Raw genomic sequence first — 9,389 nt, 5'->3', positions numbered from 1 at the left:
GTTTGTTGACCGTATTCCGACGTAAACAGAGGAAACAATCTTGAACCTTAGTCATAGTGCAGTTGTCATTTTCACCTCAAACTGAATGGAACGCGAGGGGCGGGGGGGGGGCGGTGCGCGCATGCTCAACACAAAGATGGTGGCAGTAAAAAATCATCAGCTGAGCCTCTTAAAGCCGTCACTCTGTTTTACAGCCGCTTTGACTTTTATGGTTGCACTGATGGAAAGACAGGCAGCAAGATTGGCTTCATGATTAGCTGCAGCTGTACAACACGTATAGATATACACACACACACACACACACACACACACACACACAGAAACACGGATACACAGACACTTCCTGGACAGCCATCATTGTGCCATTAAAAGTTCTAGAAATGGATGACTGGACAGAAGGTTGAACATGTTGAACATGAACATGCACACACACACACACACACACACACACACACACACACACAGACACGTAAAGTGCTTACACACACCACAGAGGAACATTCACTCATGCAGACTCATACATAAAGATGTGATTGCTTATGTGGAGCATTCAGTCAAGCTTGCTGGAAATACAACACTTCTGTGTCACGTGCACGTCGGTAGAGTCCTTCAAGCTCCGACCTTGATGATGGAGCTTTGTAACCCTCATGGGTCTGCCTACTGTTCAGTTTGAAGCGGTGGGCCTTGCTGTGAGACCCACCTTAACAAGTGTGTGTGTTTGTGCATGTGTGTGCTTTAGGTTAGTCTAGTTTTCACAGTTTTCAAGGGCACACTGGCCTGAAATCCCTCTGCGGGTCTCATCGTTTCCTCTAAGACACTGCAATTATCTTCTAACATCTGTTTGGAGTGTGAAATGTTTCCTAGCACACACTCACAAACACACACACAAACGTGGAGTTGTGTTTTAATGGAGGATGTCTGAATGCCTTCTCCAGCTAAATGATAATAATGAGGTTGTCCCTCTTGCATTGCCCAGAGCTTGATGCTACTCCAGCTTCTGCTCATGGCACCATATTGGCCCTCTCTTCCCATATATCCATAGTGTGAAAGTCAATAGCAAAGAATGAATGAGAAAATCAATTTAGGGGGAAAACGCACAGCAGCTCAGAGTGTTTTTACCATTACTGAACACACACACACAATGACGGCCATCTAAATGCAAATATGATGTAAATCTGCCCATACACACACAGAGTTGAACAAGAAGTGTGTCAGAGGTGAATGCAGGCTTGACTGCACACACACCTGGCTGACTGACATAACATGAGGACTGAATCTTTCGCGTCATCATGCATCGAATCAAACCTACCACAGACACACTCTCTGCTCTCGACTGTCCATCAGAATCCATCCAATCCGTTCCATGTATAGGTCTTATTTGTGTTGTTGCCATCCATTGCGAATGCACAGCCAAAATAATCTCAGTATAATGTGCATAAAACATTGATTCCTATTCCAATCTGCCTTAAATTGCCCTTAAATATTCCCTTTTATAAAGAAACCTGGGGGTGAGGGAACACAGGGTCGTCTCTAATGAACAGGAGTTTCTCCTCCTCTCATATTTTGGGATTTACTGCAATAATTTGAGCTATAATGTTGCATTTAATGAAAGATGGTGTATTGTTGATAAAATGCTCTGTCGCCATAGCTGCAGTGTGACGTGAGAATTTACAGCAGACGTCAACAGGTTTTCTAAGAGGATTATTGCAGGTTGTTTGAGGGAAACTGATTTCATTCATCAAATCTCTAAATGTCTGATTAAGTCACCCAATCAGTGTTTTCCTCCTCTTCAAACGCTAATTACACTGCAAAACAGATTTAATGACACAAAGTGATTTGAAGATCCTGTAGTGATGTTTTAATTACAGAGAGAGAGAGAGGGACAGGGAGAGGAGGGAGAGAGAGAGAGGGGCAGGATTACGAAAGACACAAAATGATTTAGAAGCTAAGCTTTGACACACACACACACACACACACACACAGACCGATCAGCACAGTTGAGCCGATTCCCAGCAGATGGAAGCAGAAGGCTGGAAATTAACTTTTTTGTCACCAAGGTGATAATTCAGCTGACAGGTAACACTCAACCTGTTTGTGTGTGTGTGTGTGTGTGTGTGTGCGCACCTGCTTGTGCAGAGATGAATCAGTGAAGGATGACACAGCAGGATTTTATTTCCTTTCCAAAACTTTTGTTCCATCACTCTTTCCAACAAAACAACTTTTATACACGCGCGCACACACACACACACACACACACACACACACACACATACACACACACACACACACACACACACACACACACTCTCTCTCTCTTGCTCTCTCTCTCTCTCCCACACACACACACACTTTTGTTTTGTTTTGTTTGCCTATAGTGACACAACCAAGGAGAAATAATGTATTATCAACTTGTAAAAAAAATGATGGTCGACAGAACTAAATAAAAACCTTGTAAAAATTAATCAGAATAAATATATGTTGAAAAATGACTGATCTAATAAGATTGCTAGTTGTCTCGTCACACAATCACTGGTTGACTACAGCTTAGTAGCAGATGGAAACAAGCAGATGACGTAGAAAATCAGTTAACAACTCAAATTTTAATTTTAGTTTATTAGTGAAAGTGAGTAACCAAATATATAAAATAAATAAGTAGTTGACCAAGAAAAAAATCACTCGACTTGAACTTGTTAAAGTTAGTATTGACTGGTAAGAATCAGTTAACTCAGTTGCATAAGTAAATCTCTCTGTGGTTAAAGTGAGTTTGTTTATAGCCTTTTGTTGATTTCCTGTTTTTGCAGTGAAAGGAAACTTTCCAGACAACCAAACACTCTAACAGTCATATTAATCAGCAATAACTGCTGACCGCGATTCATTTAAATACATATTTACTCATTACTAATCAATCCACACCAAGCATATCTGCTGTTTCTGTATTTCAGTCTGCTGTGTGGCATTAGCTGACCCGATAATGTGCAATAACAGCTAAACCCGTCTCATTAAAAATGCATTTATTCACCCCCGTGCTGTAATGCTGCATCAGGGAGGGAGAGCGGCATCATGGGCCAAGAGTATCAACTCAGAGATGACAATGATGATGATGATGATGATGAAATTGATGATTAGTCTGTAGGTTTTAGAGAAAATGATGCAGCTTTTCTTTCTCGTAATGAATGGAGGTAATGTTTATAGAATTATGTATTCAGAAGGCAAATAGCTGACGATGCTCTGATTTAAAGGAGCAATTTAAGCGGTTTCATAAACTAAACTAATGTATAATACCGGTGCGGAACCATATAGGAGGAGGTATAGCGATAAGCTGATGGGAGTAAGTTTGTCTCTTGGCCTTATCTGGCAAACAAAACAGCGTTTCCCAGAAGCTCCAGTTCCGCCCAAATGCACAGTAGGGAGATAAGCAGGTGGAAATGTTTCTGTGGCTAAAGGAGGGAAAATAAAATGATTAGTCATGAGGAGAGGGGAGAAAGAGGACAGAGAAAGGGGTGGGAAGGGGGAGGAGAAGGAGAGGCGCAGAGGAGGCATGGGTGAGAGGAGTGAGATGGAAGGAGCTGAGGAGATAAAAATGGAGGCTTGAAAAGAGGAGTAGGAAGAAGGGGTGAGAGGGAGAGGAAGGAGACACAGGGATGAAAGGGCAAAGGAAGGGGGGACAGAGAAACAGAGGAAAGGTGGAATAGAAGAGAACACGTGCATTTGTTGTTTTTTCTTTATATTTTGTCAAATATACTGTATATTTATTTTAAGCACATGAAAACTGAGACTGCTGAATGATGCATTGCCTGTGTGTGTGTGTGTGTGTGTGTGTGTGTGTGTATATCCATCAGTCTGTTGTCTGTTTTTATGGTTTAACATCTTCAGCAGCTGAAGCTTTTGGAACACTGCTGGATGAAAAACGTTTCTGGAGAATTCAGATGGGAAGGGAACTAATCAGATGGACACACACACACACACACTCACACACACACACACACACACACACACACACACACACACACACACACACACACACACACACACACACACACTTCCAGAAGAGAGATGAATGTATCGGATTGCTGACGGTTCACGGAAAGTTTGAAATAGAAAAAAAAATCATTATATCATAACATTTCAAATATTCTCCAACATCTGTGTTTCCTGTGAAAGCATTTAAACTGATTAAATTTGATATTTCACTGGAATTCACAGATCAAATCCCAGAGGATTGTCAGTGGATAAGGTTGAAACATCGCTTATCTACCATATTAAATAGAAATTAAATATAAATGTCCCTTCACTAGTTTGGAGCTTTCGTCTGCAAATGTGTTTTTGATGCTGCAGTGGAGCTTTCAGACTTTTGACCAAAAATGCTCCAGATTTGCATTTGGAAAGATGCACAAGAAAGGTGCAGTGGAAAGAAGAAACCCCGGGGGGAACAATCTGACAGACCCAGAATATGCTGGGGGGGGTGCGATTATAGATCCCAACTGGTTTCATGGGAAGAACTTAAAGATGTGGCTAGAGAGAGTAACATCTGCTTAGAATGCAGCCGAACAGAGAGGACATCCAGATTATTACAAATCACAAGGTCCCTGTATTATATCAGTACTGTCACAAAGTAAGTCACAACCAAACCCCCTTTTGAAACATCTCATGTAGCAGATGCTGTTGTGTCTGCAGCAGATGTGAGTGTGAGCTTTTGAATGGGTTTGATGATGATGACGCACACACTCAGACCGTCAGAAGCACTCCATTAATTCAGCTTTGGTTTAATTTATTGTCAATATTTCTGTAGTCAGACTTCTCTGCCAATGCCAGTGGAGCACTAGAAGATATCAGCCAATGGAAGCTGAGCAGCAGGTAGCATCTTCAGCAAAAACCTGTGTTAACCAATGATTGCAGGGTTTAAATATCTAAAAACTGAGAACCACTCATGCTGTGTTCAGGTCATGTGGGAAAAACATGTTTGAGTTGATATAAAGCCTGTAATTTTCTGAAGCGAGTGGTTTCTGCTTGTCAGAGCAAAATAAACACTTTGATGTCAAAACACAACCTAACAATTTAGAAATCTGTTTCTACAGAACACAGTCGGGGTTAAATCATTCCTCTTAATTAACTGCAATTACAAATTAATGCCTCAATTTTCCTAATTTCTTTGCTCAATATGCTTATTTTCTTTGCTCCGTTTATCATTTTCTGTCACCATTTTGGTTATTATAGTTATTATTCACTTTTCCAGCTAAACTGTTTAACATGGTCTTTGTTAGACATTTTTCAGTAATCTTAGGACGTGAACTAGTTAACTGGAGGAATAACAAGTATTTTTAATTAAAAATATTTATATTTTATATATATATATATATATATATATTAATTGAGGCAATTATTGGTAATTTATGTCCACAAATCACTAATATGATAGATTATCAACACCATTTCCTTTTGAGCTCTTTTTGAAGAAAATGTATTATTTTCTTTTTCTTCAGGTGACCTAAATGCAGCATAGGGGGCTAGGTAACAGTTGTGTGATTCAAGTGGTGATGAAAAATCTGATTTCTTGACCAATCGGGCATGAGTCAACATTAACAACAAATCATACCGGGTTAGGTCAAATGCTATGAGTTTACATTCAACTGTTCGATTTGCAATAATCACAAGCACACTGTGGTTGACTTGGGAGATTTTATCATAATATGACTTTGAATTTCTGCAGATTTTTTTATATTCCAGGAAAGTGCAATAGCATTCATGCTTAACTTGGGACAAACACTCAGTATGTTTACATGGACGCTATGGCAAAAAGAGTAAGACATGGATGAATTTAATAGGATTCTCCTGTTGTCTGAATATACACAGTGCTTTAAGTAATCAAAGGGGGGGGGCACCAGGTGAGGAAATGCATGCAACTGTGTCTTATTGTGATTCTAACAATTACATGCTTGAGTAAATCCATTACAGTCACACCATCTAGGTCTGTTACCTGGAGTGAGTTTATGCTGTTGTGTAGTGATTTCAGTCGAATGATTGGTTTGTCTTAATTGGAGTATAATTGAAGTTTTAATATGCATATCCAGTTGCATCTCTCTTAGATTTCAGCAGAGGGCAGTTGCAAATCCCCAGCAGTGAAAGAAACTAAAAATCACCAGTGTGTGTGTGTGTTAAGCAATGTAATCAACAATCACTCACTGACTAAAACAGCGTCCAAATATCCATTTTATCAAGTCATTTCACTATTGTGTCTAATTTTCTTAAATATGTAAACAGATTATTTCAATACGTTTAGAAATGAAAGGGTGTTGAAACAATAAAACTAAGGGAACTCACTGCAGTAGAATTAACGATGAATTAACCTTTATTCTCGCAAATCTTAAAACAGAAAAGAAGCAATCTTGTTATTTGGTTACTTAACAAAGAAATAATGTCACACAGTGTATTCATTTTTAATGAGTTTATTATTAATTACAAGCTTCCACTGACACACATAATCCCATTGCTGTTACGCTACATCAGCCTAGCAACTGCATTTTCACATAAACAATGGCAGCAGTGTCAAACCTACTAGCTAGCTTTATAGTGGCAGCTTATTCAGTGTTAAAGATAAATTGCACATTTATAGTTCTTGTAAATTGCGAAGCGGACATCTTTCAGGATGTAGACGTTAATGTCTCAGTTTGAAAACCTGACACGTCGTCTTGAATGCTAGTTTGGAGCAGCAATGCTAGTTTGAAGCTCACTCTTGGCATACTGAAACAAAGTAGCTAGGCTATGTTTAACAGCAGCAAGCATTTGTTATTATCCATTATCTGTTTCAGCACTCATGAAGAAAATTATTATTGAAGTGTGCATTATGGAGAACTGTGTTGTTAAGTTAACATTTAAATAATAATTGCTTGTTCTAGAAAAGTAAGACTTGATAAAATAGAGATAAGACATTTTTTGTAGTGCAACATAAAGAAAACTCAGATTCAATTCCATCATCTTGTTACCACGTTGTCTTGTTTACATTGTTTAAAGTGCATTTTCAGACTGACATTTCATTTCTCACAATTCAGTGACAGTGTTTCCTCTTACACAAGGCTTTGTACAGTTTATCACACAAATAATTAGTTCGGAGAGGTATAGAGACCCCCCAAAACACTACGTTCTCCAGACTTATTGCACAAAAATGAAATGAAATGGCAGCGTTAAGCATGAACCAGCAGGAAATGTCAGGATTTGTGTGAACATACATGAACGTTTCAATCAAGACACAAAAGCAATTACACATAAATCTGGAATACAATAAAATACAGCACAGGACACAGCAGAGGTTTGTAATATTGCAGATATACTGTAGTACAGACTTGGGTTATGATATGAGGAGCAAGCACAATAATCCTTCATGTCTATTTAAATACATATAAATAGAGATAATGACAAATAATGACATCACATCAATTCATAACTCCAACCTCTCGCCTCCACCTGGCTGCTGTCAACAACAAAAAAGCTAAACCAAGGCAAACTCGAAGGTCGTCTTACTGCTGACGTTTCTTAAGAATTCAGGATTCCTTGGTCCCTCGAAAAGCTGATGTGGACCCGGTCAACAACAACAAACACAGTAAAGACAGTATGATATTTTAGCATCGGGATGGCTGAGTTTCTTAGGGGCGGAGACTAAGTGGGATGTGGGTGGGGCTAATAGATTCACTTACTCTCTGAGGGGGAAAACGGTGGTGTGTGTGGGGGAGAGGGGTTGCCATGCCTTACTCAAGGGTAGCTATACATCACTATCGTGACTTTCTCATCACATTCAGCCTGACTTTCCTCTGCACTGCATGGATTTGATCCGCTGCCTCCAACTGTTGTAGTTTAATTAGACAGCAGCCTGCAGGGAGCGAGGAGCCTCTGTTCTTCATGTTTTTTGTGACTTAATCCCGCTTTAAATGACATGACCTTCTCATCTAACAACAACAGCGGATAGCAGCTGCTTCTTTCCGCAGGTAAATCCAGATTAAGCCCCAAACAATAATGCAGTTAATCTGTTCTTCATGGACTCCAACTCGCTGTTGGACACTTGGAAAACATAAAGAACCAATCAGTATAAGCGGACACATGAGAGGGGTTACGGGCAGATAATTGCGACAGGAAGTGGGCAGAAAAAAAGATGCGTCAGTCTCTCTATACGAGTCACAAAACAACTTCAGTCTGTGTGTGCGTGTGCGTGTGGTACGAGATACAGGACCGCTCTGAGGCTCTCGTAATTGGCCGATGGGCTGTGATAAATCAGATGTTGAGTGTTGAGGGGTGGATAGAGGGGTGGATAGATTTCTTAAGGGAAGTGTGTGTGTGTCTGTGTTTGAGAGAGAAGAAAATTGTAGAAAAAGGTGGGGGGGTGCCGATGGCTGTATCACCATGGCAACCGTGTTCTTACAACGCCTGAGTGTTACCTGCTGTACTGTCAGGTGTGTGTGCGAGAGAAAGAGAGGCATTGTTTTATCCAGGTCAGGTCAACTCACTCATTATGTGTACAGCATGAACACGCACACACACAAAACACACACACACACACACACACACACACAGATGAGTGTGATTATAAGAGCAGATAACAAGTCCACTCATACAAAAAAGACCTATTACAGCCTCTCCTGCGCCTCCTCCCCGTCCTCGTCCACCTCCCACTCACCCTCCTGGACTTGTTACCCGTCTTGCTGAAGTGTCTATATACAAAATGGAGCAAGGTAATGTATCAAATTTGTCACATAGATTCTTATATTGTGAAAAATTATCAAAAAATAATTCACTTGTTTTTTATTTGTTCTTTACTATTTCCCCATATTATGCAGAATGGTTTGCTCTCACTTTCCTAAGGGAGATACAATCAAAACAACAATGTTAATACCTCGAGTGAAATCGTGATAACTTGGGTTTTCTGTGTTTGTTGTTGTTGTTGCACTCAAACGTGTTGCCATTGTAAGTTTCACGGCAATCTGTACTCTTCAAACTGTAAGTATATAGAAAAACAGTGGATAGATTGTCTGATTGTGATTTTGTTCGGGAGGTGTTACTCTCACTGACTGCATGAAATGTCAAAATTGAACTTGCATATATTGGTTCTCCTCTCTAATAGAGTCGACAAGCTGTTTGTTTCAGAGGTTCAAACAATGACTTCAGCGCATATTTAGTTGCATATACATCTTATCATATCAAAGTGTTGGGATAGAGCAGCACTGCATAGTCGCTATCTTGGCATTCAAATGAGTGAAAATGGTATTTGACTTGTCAGAGAAAAGAGTAATGTCATGTCGAGTAAATGCTAGCGGGTGCTCTTATTGAAAGCCTGGGATTTTCTTTGATTTACAGAAAAATGGTGAAGTGTGAAGGAGCGAGTGGGGAACAGTGAGCTTTCACAT

Source organism: Genypterus blacodes, unplaced genomic scaffold, assembly GCF_046128005.1.
Source record: "Genypterus blacodes isolate CSIRO-AG114 ecotype Tasmania unplaced genomic scaffold, CSIRO-AGI_Gbla_v1 ptg000026l_1, whole genome shotgun sequence".
NCBI lineage: Eukaryota > Metazoa > Chordata > Actinopteri > Ophidiiformes > Ophidiidae > Genypterus > Genypterus blacodes.
This window is presented reverse-complemented; position numbering follows the sequence as displayed.